The following is a 13,555-nucleotide window of genomic DNA, read 5'->3' as shown; positions in this document are numbered from 1 at the left end:
GAAGACGAACAAGAGGAAAAATGGTTTGCTGAGCAATGTCTTTTTTGTTGGACATGACATGGTGAAGATAAGTAGGAAGATCGGTGACTCAACGACCAACGAAGGAAAAAAAAATTGAAGGGGAGTAAAACAGATCATCGGTGCAGATCAGTGAAGAAAAATTTTAGATAAAGGTGTTTTGAAATCGTACCTTTGTATCTCCTCGACGATCGGCTACTTGGCCTTCCCTAATAGATCCGCCGGAGTGAGCCGCCAGAGTGAGGTAGTCGAGTCTGCTGTTAAAGCGTCCAGGTACAGCCAACAGGTGAGAGATATGAGAGATGTCATCGTGTTTTAAAACAGGTTTAACCCAACGGAGGGTAAATACGTCTTTTTACCCACAAAATGCCATACAGCTGAATTGAGCTTATCTATTCAGCTACAGTGCTAGGTTTTGAAATTTTTTCCGTTGGTAAAGAAAATAGGCACTAAAAAGCGTTCCCAAACACCGCCAAAAAATACATAAATAGATATAATTTTATGAAATTTATTTGTAAAACTCACATGGGCAAATTACACTAACGGTTTTTATAGTTTGGAAGTTATGTCACTTTAGTTCCTGACTTTTCAATTGTGACATATTTGATCTTGAATTTTGAATATTGTTTCAAATAAGGATAATTGAAAATACCATTGCTTAATTTCAAGGGTAAAATCATTAATTTAATAAAATATAAATTAATTTGACAAAAATATGTCAAAAAAATATTTTCGAATTTTTAAAAATTATTTCTAACCACCAAAGATAAAATGTAAAATTGATAAATCTTTTACACATTTATTTATTTTATCAAATTAATTTTTATTATGTGTTTGGATAATGATCATGTAATGGGTAGTTATTTTTATTTTTATTAAATTAGTTTTTATTTTTTCAAAATGTCAAATATGGCAACACTTAGGGATGGCAACGGGCCGGGCCGGGGTTGGAGATCACACTTTCCGTCCCCGATCCCTGATGGTGAAAATTTCTCCGTCCCTAGCCTCGATCCCCGACGAGGAACCTATCATCGTCCCCGTTCCTGTCCCCGCACCCTAATTGGGATCGGGTTTCCTTAACCCTGAAAATTCCTCAGACAAAAAAAAAAAAAAACAGCTGCAACAACAACAATGATTAAACAACATCATCAATATCGCAGAGAGAGAGAGAGATCTACTTATATCTGCCGTGGTGGCGGGAACTGACGCTGGAGTATGGCGGTTCGGTGACTCTAGCATCGCGATAGTAGTAGTGGCGTAAAGGAGGAGGAGACGGTGTTCTCTCTAATTCGGTGACGATGTTCTCGCTGATTCGGTCCTCTCTCTCTCTCTCTCTCTCTCTCTCGTTTTTATCTTATTGTCTGATGGTGGATAGATATATATGTATATAAATGAATTTCAATTCGGGGGTACAAGAACGGGGCCGGGAACGGGGATGGGCTGAGGTTGAGGCTGGGGCTGGAAAATGTATCACCGTCCTCACCCCAAAAATTGTCGGGGATTCATTTTTTAATACCATCCCCGGTCCGTCGAGGATATTTTTCAGGAAAAAACCATTTTAATCAAGGTCGGGGGGTCGAGTTCCCATTGGGCCGGGTTCAAATTGCCATCCTTAGCGACATTTTGATATTAATATTAAACTAATCCATTAAATCAAAAAATCCGAAACTAAAAACATTTCATATATTAAATATATCGATTACACATTAAAAGTCTAACAAACACTCATTACATAATCATCATCCAAACACATAATAAAAATTAATTTGGTAAAATAAATAAATAAATGCGTAAAAGAATTATCAATTTTACATAATTTTATCTTTGGTGGATAGAAATAATTTTTTAAAATTTAAAAATATTTTTTTGACATTTATTTTTATCAAATTAGTTTATATTTTATTAAAATGACAATTTTGCCCTTGAAATTGAGCAATGATGTCTTCAATTATTTTTATTTGGAACAAAATTCAAAATTCAGGATCAAATGTGTCACAATTGAAAAGTTAAACATTAAAATGACATAAGTTCCAAACTATAAGGATTGTTAATGTAATTCGTCCAATCTACATAGCAAAAATCGTATCCTTTTATTTGTTTTGCATATTGAATTATGTGTTTTTAGATTTATTGTTTATGTTTTAATTTTTGGCCACGTAGCATGGCCTTCCCTACATGTGAGTTCTCGTCGAGTAGGTAACCAGCAGCACCATATAGGGCAAAGTAAGGAATCCGTAAAATCCGTAATCCGATCCAGTCCAGTCCAATCCGATAGGTTTGGATTGATTTTTTGAATCCGTGGTTCGGTTCCGGATTGAAAATTTCAAAATCCGTAGGCGACGGATCGGTTCCGGATTGAACCCCACGGTTCCGGATTGGAATTGATTCGAACCATCTAAAAATAATCTATATTTATACTATATACCTTGCCACACAATATAATTTCTTCTCTCAGATAAGAACTAAAATGTGACCTAATTTACGCCTCTCTCATTTACGGTTCACCTCATCTCTCTGTCGATGGTGTCTCTCTCTCTTCTCTTTCTCATCTCAGACTGAGTTCTCTCTCACACTCTCAACCATCTCAGATCAAATCAGCGACGGTGTGCTGCTCGTCTCTCTCTCTCTCTCTCTCTCTCTCTTTCGGTGACACTATTTTTGTTCCTTTGTTCCCAGATCATCCATCTTAGATCAGATCGGTAGCTATAGCTGTTGTCTCTCTCTCTCGGTGAGCTTCTCTCTCTCTGTATCTGTCTCTTTCTCTCTCTCTCTCTCTCTCTCTCTCTCTCTCTCTCTCTAACACTCTGAAATGAGTTTAATCTCAAAGAAAAAACATACACAATACACTGCTGTGATTTCATCTCAGATCGGTGGATTTAATCTCAAATCGATTGTTCATGTCATTTACAATGGATTCGGTAAATGTAAGTAAGAGATATTATTTTTATTTTTTCTGTTTTTATTTTTATTTTTATTCTATTTTATGTTTTCATTTTATTTTTATCATTTTTTTTTCTGTGTTCTATTTTCGGTTTTTTGTTTTTATTTATTTTTTTTTGATTTCATTCTTGAACTAGACAGTATTTAATTTGAGGGTACTTGAATTTTGTATTTTTATTTGCTAAGTGCAGTAAGCTTTAAAGTGATATTTTCTGTTGTAAGATTGTGAATGGAAAGCCCTATTTTGTTTGAATTGCAATGCAAACAATGCAATCTGTCTAGGTTATCAATTCGGAACCATTAACAAGAATGTCCAATGTCCAGAATGTCAATGTCCTATTTTGTTTGAATTTGTTTGAATTGCAATGCCCTATTTTGTTAGTGTTAGCTGGTCCAGAATGTCCAATGAAGAGCCCTTTTGTTAGTGTTATCAATTCAAACAATGCAATCTGTCTAGGTATAAGAGGCTGTCCACCTATATTGTGCTGCATATTTTTTTTTTGTTATTTAATTATTAAATCCGAGGTCCTAAACCTATCCAATCCGTGTTTTAACGGATTGATTCGGACTGGTTCCACAATTTAAACAGATTGGATTGGTTTTAATTTTTCAGGAACCGTAGATAACGGATTGGTCCTGGTTTTCTCCCAATCCGGACCATGCTCACCCCTAGCACCATACTTGGAAGAGTTAATTAATTTTTTTTTTTTTAGATATGTATGTAATTTTTATAGATATATATGTAATGTTTTATGTAAATTTTTAATAAAATTTTGCAGCCACTAATCTATAGATATTTTGCTACTCAGGACATGGGGTTGTAATGGATATTCTTTAGTTTTTTAAAATGATCATTTGTTTATAATATTAAATAATAATTTTATTTATTATATATATATATATATATATATTTAAATGAATCAAACATAAAAATTAATATTTTAAAATGATTATTCTGGAATGTGAATGTTTTCACTTTCACGCATCACCAAATAAAGTAATGCATTTCTATAGGATTTGCAATAGAAATGTAACCCCACAGGATCACATGGTTGTACGAGTAAATTCTAATCCCTAATACAATTACTTTTCCTGTGATTAGAGCTTAGACACACAAAATATGAGGAAAAATAATGTGTTATTTCAAATACATTGAATTGTGGGCATATCGTATAAGAGCTAAATCTAAATTACATTTATTTTTTTAAAATATTTTTCTATATCTAACTATTTAGAGTTTATTTGATATTTCTTAAATAAGTATACTTATTTAGATTAGTGTACTTATTTAGATCATATCACTTTTTTATTTTTTTACATATCTTTTAATAAAAAAATAAAAAATATATTTATTTAGATCATAAAATTTTAATATCTAACATTAGTCATAGTTATATACACATTCACACCCACATATATGCATATGTATGCACACACAAGTTTGGCTTCTCAGCTTAATATAGGCTTGAAGACAACATTTAATTAAAGAGGCTCACATTCCACCCAAGCCTAGTGAATGATTCTTTTTGGCATTTTCTTGTGTTTTTTGCACTGGGTTATCTAACCATATCTTCGTCTTTTTTTTTTTTTTAGTAAATAATTTGTTTATTCTTCAAACAACCATTTCCTACATTGGTTCCAGCTCCATATCCATTGTTCAGAGGTTTAACTTGTTTGGTTTGAATTTTTAAAATTTATTTTTTTTAAAAATGATTTTATTTATTTATTTTTTTAATATTCTAAATATATATATATATATAATTTTTAAATACACATAACATAAATACACTTAAAAAGTATAATATTTATGAATTTTTTTTAGAGAATCCACTAAATACCAAAAATATTAAAAAAATATAAAAAAAATACAAGAATTCAATATATTATTTATATTTTTGTATATTTATTAATTTTTTTAAATATTTTTTTACAACTATTTTAGTTTTTAGATATATCTAAATAAGATAACATCTAAAAAAATAAAAAAAAAATACTTAAAATTTTAAAAATATTCACTAAAAATAAAAAATAAAAAAGTTAATTTTCAAAAAATTAAAACCAAATACACTAAATTAATTTCTCACATGTGGGTTAGCTTGTTTGGTTCACTCAATATTGTCACATATGGATGGCGTGGGATGGGATGGAACGATATGTCAATGGAGGTTGGAGTTTTTATTTAATGTCCTTCACATGGCATCCCACATGCATTCTCTTAACACTTATCTTCCAACTATGTATTCTTCTCTCCCACATTCCTACTACAATAATCAATTATTTTTAACTTTGTAAATTTAACATCTATTTGATTCCCCCCCCCCCCCCCCCCCCCCAACCCCAAAAAAATAAAAAAAAAAAATAAAATTCAGGAGGAGTTGTTTTGCTACAAAAGAAAAAAAAAAAAGAAAAAAAAAAGGTGGCAAATTAAAGATTTTTCTTATTTTCAAGATTTGAATAATTAGTCAGTATTTCTAAAATATAAATACGTGATACTTCATCAGATTTTACAATTTTATACTTGTATATGATACAGAGGGTAGGGGTGAGCATGGTCCGGATTGGACCGGATTGGAGTGAAACCAGAACCAATCCGTTATTTACGGATCCTGAAAAATTGGAACCAATCCAATCCGTTTAAATCGTGGAACCAATCCGAACCAATCCATTTAAATACGGATTGGATCGGTTTAGGACCACGGATTTATATAATTAAATAACAAAAATATATATATAACACTTTATTTTCATAAAAATATAAATATAGCATCATATTAGTTTCACAATAGCAATATGTCTTTTCATAATAGCGACAAACTGTTCTAAAATTTAAACAACCATAAAGAAACTAGTTCCACCATAAGTATTTAGACCATTATAAATTAACACTAAAAACTAGCAAACAAAAGTAATAAAAGAAGATACTATGCAAATTTAGGTTTGGATTTAAGTTTTATATGAAATAAGAGAAGATACTATGCAGGAGGGTATATAATAAAAATATAGACTATTTGTATACGGTCCGGATCGGTTCCAATCCGGAACCGTGGGATTCAATCCGGAACCAATCCGTGAACTACGGATTTTTAATTTTTCAATCCGGAACCAAACCACGGATTCAAAAAACCAATCCAAACCTATTGGATTGGACTGGACTGGATCGGATTACGGATTTCACGGATTCCTTACTCAGCCCTAACAGAGGGCGAGAGTTTTGGTGCACTACTAAGATTGTTATTTTTGACTCAAACGTCATAAGTTTGAGCCATGAATTAACTTTTTCATTCGTAGGGTAAATTTACATGCATTTTAACTCTCTCTAGACCCCCATATAATTGCTAGAGCCTCAAACACTGAGAGTCTAAGCCTGCTCTTGGCTTTGTACCAGATGCAATGCAATATTTCCTTTAAATACAGAAATCATCAGCTCTTGTTAAACCCACAATAAAAATAATAATAAAAATAAAAATAAAAATAATAATTGTACGGGGAAGAAATAATTCCCCTCGTATAATCCTGTTGACCAAGTCCACGCTCCTCCGTACGACGTCGCTTTGTCACCTGAAAACACAAACGTGAGCTAGCCGGCGGGTGTGTGCCGGAAACCTCTCCGATGCCTAAGTCATAAAACTTGACAAATAGACAAAGCTCTATGTTCTCAGAAAGCAAAATTGTGTTGTGTTCTGTTACCTCCTCCAAGGTGATGCTTGTGAGCTTTTATAAGTTTCGTGTGGCACAATCCTAGTAGGACTTTTATTCCTCCATGCAGAGTCCTCCTAGGATTCATACTCCTAAGGATAATGCTTATCCTTTAACACCCCCTCACTGCTTAAACCAAGTGAGATGGTTTGTACCATGGCCGAACTATAACATGACCGAAATAACTTGACTGTGCAGGGCCACTGAGTAGGCCGAACTTCCTTAGTTCGGTTCTGCTTTTAATCCTCCTTATCTCGGTTCTCTCTTGTTCAACCCATGGCACGGTTGGAAAATACCTAACCAATTGCGACCGGTATAACTCCTAGGGCGGTCTAATTCAAAGACAATGTCAGATCGACCTATTCAAGGGACATCATGACCGGACTAAACCCGCGACCGGACCTACTCCAAGCTACACCGGACCGAAGTAACTTTATCAATTCTTGGGCCGAAGTAATTATACTTCTTCTGGGCCGGAATAACATTATGGCCTTTTACCAAGTCCTTCATACTTTGGGCCACAAAAGTCCATCTCACAGCTCGGCCCAATTTTCTCCAAAAATTACCCTCTCAATTGCCTCTTAATTCCATCTGCACAGCATGGTTGAGATTACCAGTCCACCAACCGAGCTGAAGTTATTAAACTTTTCCAGCCGAGCTAAAAAACCCTTTAGCCTCTCCAGCCGAGCCAAAAACTCTTGGGCCCTTAAGCCGAGCTAATTTTACTTCGGGCTTCACTTTGTCCGGTCAAAACGCCTCTTCAGCCACGACTGTAACGCTTCCCTTTCCGTATACACGTGGCTCGCTCCCATTCGTAGAAGGCAGCTGTCAACGCCGTCTTCGTGTTTTGCGATTTTTGAACAGTTCCCGCCCTCTCTGTCTCTTTCCACAAAACAATCATCCTGCCTTTGAACCATTCATTTTTACTATTCCTCATCTTCTCTCTCTGTGCTCTTGCTGTTCTTCCGTTGCTTTTGAAGACTGTTTTTGTTGCCACTTTTCCATCTCCAGTGTCCTTTTCTTCAATCTAGTAAGTAAACTCATTTTGTTTCTTTTGTTTTTGCTTCCATACCCGTTCTACGCATTTGGTTTACTGTATTTTTGCAGAACATGCTCTTCCATTTCTGCTTTGCTTCTGTATTTTTATAAAAAAAAACCAGTAGAACTTCATGTGTGTATGAACTATTATGTAGAAAACTAGTCTTAGATCCAAAATCACATAGCAACCGAACTAGGAAACTGTTTGTCCAATATTGGTAGATTACTTTAGACAATAACCGATCTAGAACTTGTAGAAGTCTTAACAAATCACCCACTCCTGATTCACTGTAGCCGAAATAAAATCACCGAACAAAGTTTGAACAAACCAAGCTAGGAACCACGATTTTCAACCGAGCTAAGCCTTTGGGGCTAAGCCAGCTTTCTTAGTTTCTAAACCAAACACAGAAAGCTGCCCCTAGTGGCTTAACCGAAGCAAAAAACCCACTGTTCAAACCGATATAACAAATCCTTAAAGGAAAACCGATCTCGCACGCAATAGGTTCAAACCGAACTATCGAGTATTGTGCAGAACCAAAACAGAACCAGCCCACAAAGCCGAAATAGGGCTCATTTACCTTGCTTTTAATTTGTAGCACAGTCCAATGATCTGTGCTTAACCCCTTTGTTTTCTACTTTGCAGACTTAGGTTACCCAGGCACTCCTGCGTGCGCTCAACCGAGCTACTGGGCACAATTTTTGCACCGATATAACTTATTTGTAAATTATACAAATGGGTAAGTATAGGTACTTGGTAGAGACCCCTAGTGGTATGGCCGAATTCCAAAGGGATTATGGCATTCCAGACGATGTACACCTTACCCTAGCCAAGAAGGAAACCATTCCGTGGAATAACCAAGGCTTCGTCCCCTTTACTGTTTTATCCATTATAGAAACCGGACTAAGGTTCCCGGTCCAGCATTTAATTTGTGAATTTCTTAGGCAAACCAGACTATGCCCAACCCAGCTATCCACCAATACATACCGGATAATAATGGGTATTGCCGAGCTAAACCGCCAAACAGGCCTGAACCTCGGTTTAGCCGAAATCTTCCACCAGTACTCCATAGGTTCCAAAGATGATGGCTGGGTTTATTACCTTAGGATACGCCGACGTAGAGAAAAGATAATAAAAGATACACCGGATAAGAATGTTAATGACGATGACTTCTTCTGGGTATCGGGCAATTTTGAGAATCACCAAGCCCAAATCCCAGGCCGAAGTATTAACTGGAAGAAAGGAGAACCTGGTAAAGTTACTTCGGTTTTATGCATGTTTTTCTTTTACTTCGGTTTCGGGCGTCATGACCGATCTAACAGTTGTATATTTTTTTGCAGACTCAGCTCATCTTGCATCCCATTATAGCTACCCAAATCTGAACATACATCGAGCTACACTACAGATTAAGGAAAGAAGTTGGACTAAACTTCTAAACTTTGAGCCGACCTACAGATATAGCGGTCGTCGAAAAGCCCGAGTGACCGATTTCCTTCTTGAAGAAGCACCTGAACTGGACCCAACCTTGCCCGAAATACGACTTGTCTCATTAACCGCTGAAGAAGAGATGGCAAAGAAAAGCAGAGTTAGGGCCCTTCTAACCGCCACAACCAGGGCCGAGTACCACCAACTATTGAAACGCAGCCCGCCGTTGTGGCCCTCCCTTCTCAACGGCCTTCTTCATCTCGCCCTTCTAAACGCGCCTGATCTACATCGACCGAACAGCAACTTGTCGATGAGGTTGAATCCATCCCCCAAAGTCCTCAACCTATCCTCCAACCGGAGCAAACCGACCGAGCTGAATCTTCCAATTGGGCTCCAAAACTAACCTTCAACGACCGAGATATCAAAGATTCTGATTCGGTTGTGGCTGAAAAAGATCATCAATTGGCCTTTAACCTGGCCAAAAGTGTGTGCCTCCCCAAGGACATGGAGCACCACCTAAAGCAATTAAACACCGAAATGAAGTCAATCCGGTCTACATCGAAGTCCATGATTTTGGTAAGTAGCTCTGTCCGTTTCTTCTGTCTAAATTTTCAAACTTTTACTTCGGCTTAAGGAAAGTCTTTGTTCTGTCAGGCCTTACAAAAAAATAACATTACGTACAAGAAGGTCCAAGAGCTTAGAAAAACCACAAGGCAGGCAATGGCGGAAGCCGAGGCAAAGGTGGCCGAGCTAGAAGAAGCTGAAAAGAAACTGGCCGAGATGCAAGCAGAGAACGGCCGACTTGCCGATCTGGTTAATTCGGCTGAAGCGGAGAAGCAGAAAGCCGCCATCGCTATGAAAGACAAGTATCTGCGGGAGTTGGTGAAGCTTGAGAAGAGAAAAGACACCGAAATAACTTAACTAAAAAAGAGCACGGAGGAAGCCGAAAAGGAGGGGTACAAGCAGGGTTACAAGAAGGCAGAAGATGCCTATGTCAAACAGTGCGACGCTGCCAAGGAGCTGTTCTTCAAGTGCAGCTGGAGGGCGGCTGTTGAGAAGCTCGGTCATGATCAACAGACCGAGGTCTTCGACCCTCCAGCTTACTTTATACCGAAGTCCCTTGCGGAGTATGCGGATGCCTTGCAACAAGAGTTTCTGGAAGACTCAGATTCTGATGACTCCTCTGCTCTTGAAGACATTCCGGTTGTTAGTGCAGACCCATCGCTTCGGTTGGAGCCCATGGTAAAGGACCCACCTATTGATCAGCCAAGTGACACCGTGGCTCCAACCGAAACCATCCTGGCAACCGAGAGCGAACTTCCTCTTGAAACCGGTCTCCAAGTTGATGGTGATACGGCTTTTGACGCCGAAATTGAAGAGCTTTTTTCCTGATTTTTTCTCCTTTTTTGTTACCTTTTGTGTAACCGAGCTATGTTCCTCTTGTACTTGCTCTTCAATGAATGAAAATTTTGTTGGACTCTTATTCCGGTTTCTGATTCATATGTTTGCACTTGTAATGTCTTCTATTACTCCAACTATTATTTCGGTTTTAGCTGGTTAAACTATACTTACAGTAGCCAACCACTCCTTAGCCGACATATTTACTTCGGCTGAGGAGTTTTCAGTTTGTTTAATCCAGCCGATCCAATTTCAGCCATACCCTTACTTTGGTTGGAGAGTAACAAGGGTTGGTTTATTCCAGCCAACCACTCTTCAGCCATACCCTAACTTCGGCTGAAGAGCAACAGGAGTTGGTTTATTCCAGCCAACCATTCTTCAGCCATATCCTTACTTCGGCTGAAGAGCAACAGGAGTTGGTTTATTCCAGCCAACCATTCTTCAGCCATACCCTTACTTCGGCTGAAAAGAAACAAGTGTTGGTTTATTCCAGCCAACCACTCTTCAGCCATACCCTTACTTCGGCTGAAGAGTAACAAGTGTTGGTTTATTCCGGCCAACCATTCTTCAGCCATGCCCTTACTTCGGCTGAAGAGTAACAAGTGTTGGTTTATTCAGCTAACCATTCTTCAGCCATACCCTTACTTCGGCTGAAAAGAAACAAGTGTTGGTTTATTCCAGCCAACCACTCTTCAGCCATACCCTTACTTCGGCTAAAGAGTAACAAGAGTTGGTTTATTCCAGCCAACCTCTAAGTTAGTTTTTCCAGCTAACTTAGAACAATGTTTGGTTATTCCGACCAAAACGTCCTGCAGCCTGGATCCTTATCCTGGGCTTAGGAAGGGTGTTGGTTTAATCCAGCCAACCTCTAAGTTAGTTTTTTCCGCTAACTTAGAACAATGTTTGGTTATTCCGACCAAACGTCCTGCAGCCTGAATCCTTATCCTGGGCTTAGGAAGGGTGTTGGTTTCATCCAGCTAACTTAGAATAGAATGCTAGCAATATACCTAATCTTTACTTTTACAAAGAACAACTTGTGTTGAAAAGAATTGCTTGTTTTATTGAAGAAAGAAAAAATTACATATGCTTGAAAAAGAAAAGCTAAAAGTAAAATAACTTGAGGTTGGCCGTATTCCATGGCCTAGGGATTGCCTTGCCATCTTTGTCTTCTAGGTGGTATGCCCCTTTGCTTGTTAACCCAACCACCTTGTATGGACCTTCCCAGTTTGGCCCTAACTTGCCATCTCCTGGGATCAAGGTGTTTCCCATTACTTTGCGTAGTACCCAATCCCCAATCTTGAATTGTCTTGGATGCACTTTTTTACTGTATTTTCTGATCAACTCTCGTTGGTATGTGGCGATGTGAACTAGTGCTCTTTCTCTTCTTTCTTCTGCAAGGTCAAGTTCTAATGTTATGGCAACTCCATTCAAGTCTGGATCAAAATTTTCGCTTTGAATTGTGGGGAGGCCAACTTCTAGTGGGATTACTGCTTCCATTCCATAGGCTAAGGAGAATGGCGTTTCTCCTGTTGATCGTCGAGGTGTGGTGCGGTAAGCCCATAAAACATGAGGAAGTTCATCCGCCCACTTGCCTTTTGCCTTTTCTAGCCTTTTCTTTAGTCCATCCAGGACGACTTTATTTGATGTTTCTGCTTGTCCATTTGCTTGAGGATATGCCGGTGTAGAATTGTAGAACTCTATCTTGTACTCTTCACAAAAGCTTCTGAAGATTCTGCCGTCGAACTGAGTACCATTGTCTGAGATCAGTGCTTTTGGTATGCCGAACCGAGTGATAATATTTTGCCAAACGAATTTCTTCACATCTTTTTCTTTGATTGATGCCAATGCTTCCGCTTCCACCCATTTGGTGAAGTAGTCTGTTGCTGCGATAAAGAATTTTCTGCCGCCGGATGCTGTTGGAAGTGGTCCTACTATGTCTAAGCCCCACATTGCGAAAGGCCATGGGCTGGTCAATGGTAGGAGTTCTCTGGCTGGTTGATGTATTTGATGTGCGAATTTTTGGCATTTTTCACACTTCTTCACATATTTCTCTGAGTCTGCCTGCATGTATGGCCACCAATAACCTTGCGAAATGGCCCTGTAGGCTAGTGACCTTCCTCCTTGATGGCTTCCACACACCCCTTCGTGTATTTCGAACAAGAATGCTTCTACTTTGCTGGGATGAACGCACTTGAGGTAAGGCCCAGAGAATGACTTCTTGTATAATGCCAAAGATGGAGATAGCCAAAATCGCTGCGACTTTGCCCTTATTCTGTTGGCTTCTTTTTTCTCTTCTGGTAGGATGCCGTCTTTTAGGAATAGGATGATGGGATCCATCCATGAGGGGCCTAATTCTGTGCAACATACTTCTTCTACTTCGGGGTCTTCTATGCTTGGTCTTGGTAAGTAGTCGATGAGCAATGGATGAGGGATGGATGTATCAGCCATTGAGGCAAAGCCTGCTAGTTCGTCCGCTCTGCTGTTCTCCTCCCTGCCAATTTGTTCTATCCTTACTACATCGAACTTTTTGATCTCTGTTCTGACCAGTTCTTGGTATTTGGCCATTCTGTCATCCTTTGCTTCGTAACGCCAAAAATTTGGTTTACTACCAGTAGGGAGTCACTGTACACCATTAGTTCGGTGGCCTTCATGTAGTAAGCTGACTTGAGTCCTGCGAGAAGCGCCTCATACTCCGCTTCATTATTGGATGCTGGGAAGCCAAGTTTGATTGCTTGCTCTACTACCAGGCCGTCTGGGGAGATGAGGACTATGCCAAGCCCTGCACCATGCCGGTTGGATGCTCCATCCACAAAGAGCTTCCACATCTCTCCAACGAATAGCTTCCAGCACGTGGAGGGGTTAGACGATGTTGTGTGGTCAAGGATGGTGTTTTCCTCAAGGTCCATGTTGGCTGTCTGCCCTACGTCCTCTGATTGAACTGTTGGTGAGCCTTTGTTTGTCTCTTCCTTGTTGTCCTTAGTATGGTCTGTCTTGGTGCTTGATTGACTACCCTCTACTAGGGATTGCGCTATTCCGGCGTCA

General features: G+C 38.6%; 1 pseudogene across 1 annotated transcript in view; it reads left to right on the top strand.

The window, feature by feature from the left end:
• LOC114303994 (prefoldin subunit 2 pseudogene) overlaps nt 1-3,631 on the top strand; it is a 232,628-nt pseudogene extending 228,997 nt beyond the window's left edge. Inside the window, exon 3 of the transcript XR_014331346.1 lies at nt 3,572-3,631. The product of XR_014331346.1 is annotated as a prefoldin subunit 2 pseudogene, transcript variant X15 (transcript). The remainder of the gene's footprint in view (nt 1-3,571) is intronic.
• The last annotated feature ends 9,924 nt before the right edge of the window (nt 3,632-13,555 follow it).

This window comes from Camellia sinensis, chromosome 6 (assembly GCF_055761805.1).
Source record: "Camellia sinensis isolate YWXY chromosome 6, ASM5576180v1, whole genome shotgun sequence".
NCBI lineage: Eukaryota > Viridiplantae > Streptophyta > Magnoliopsida > Ericales > Theaceae > Camellia > Camellia sinensis.
This window is presented reverse-complemented; position numbering and strand designations above follow the sequence as displayed.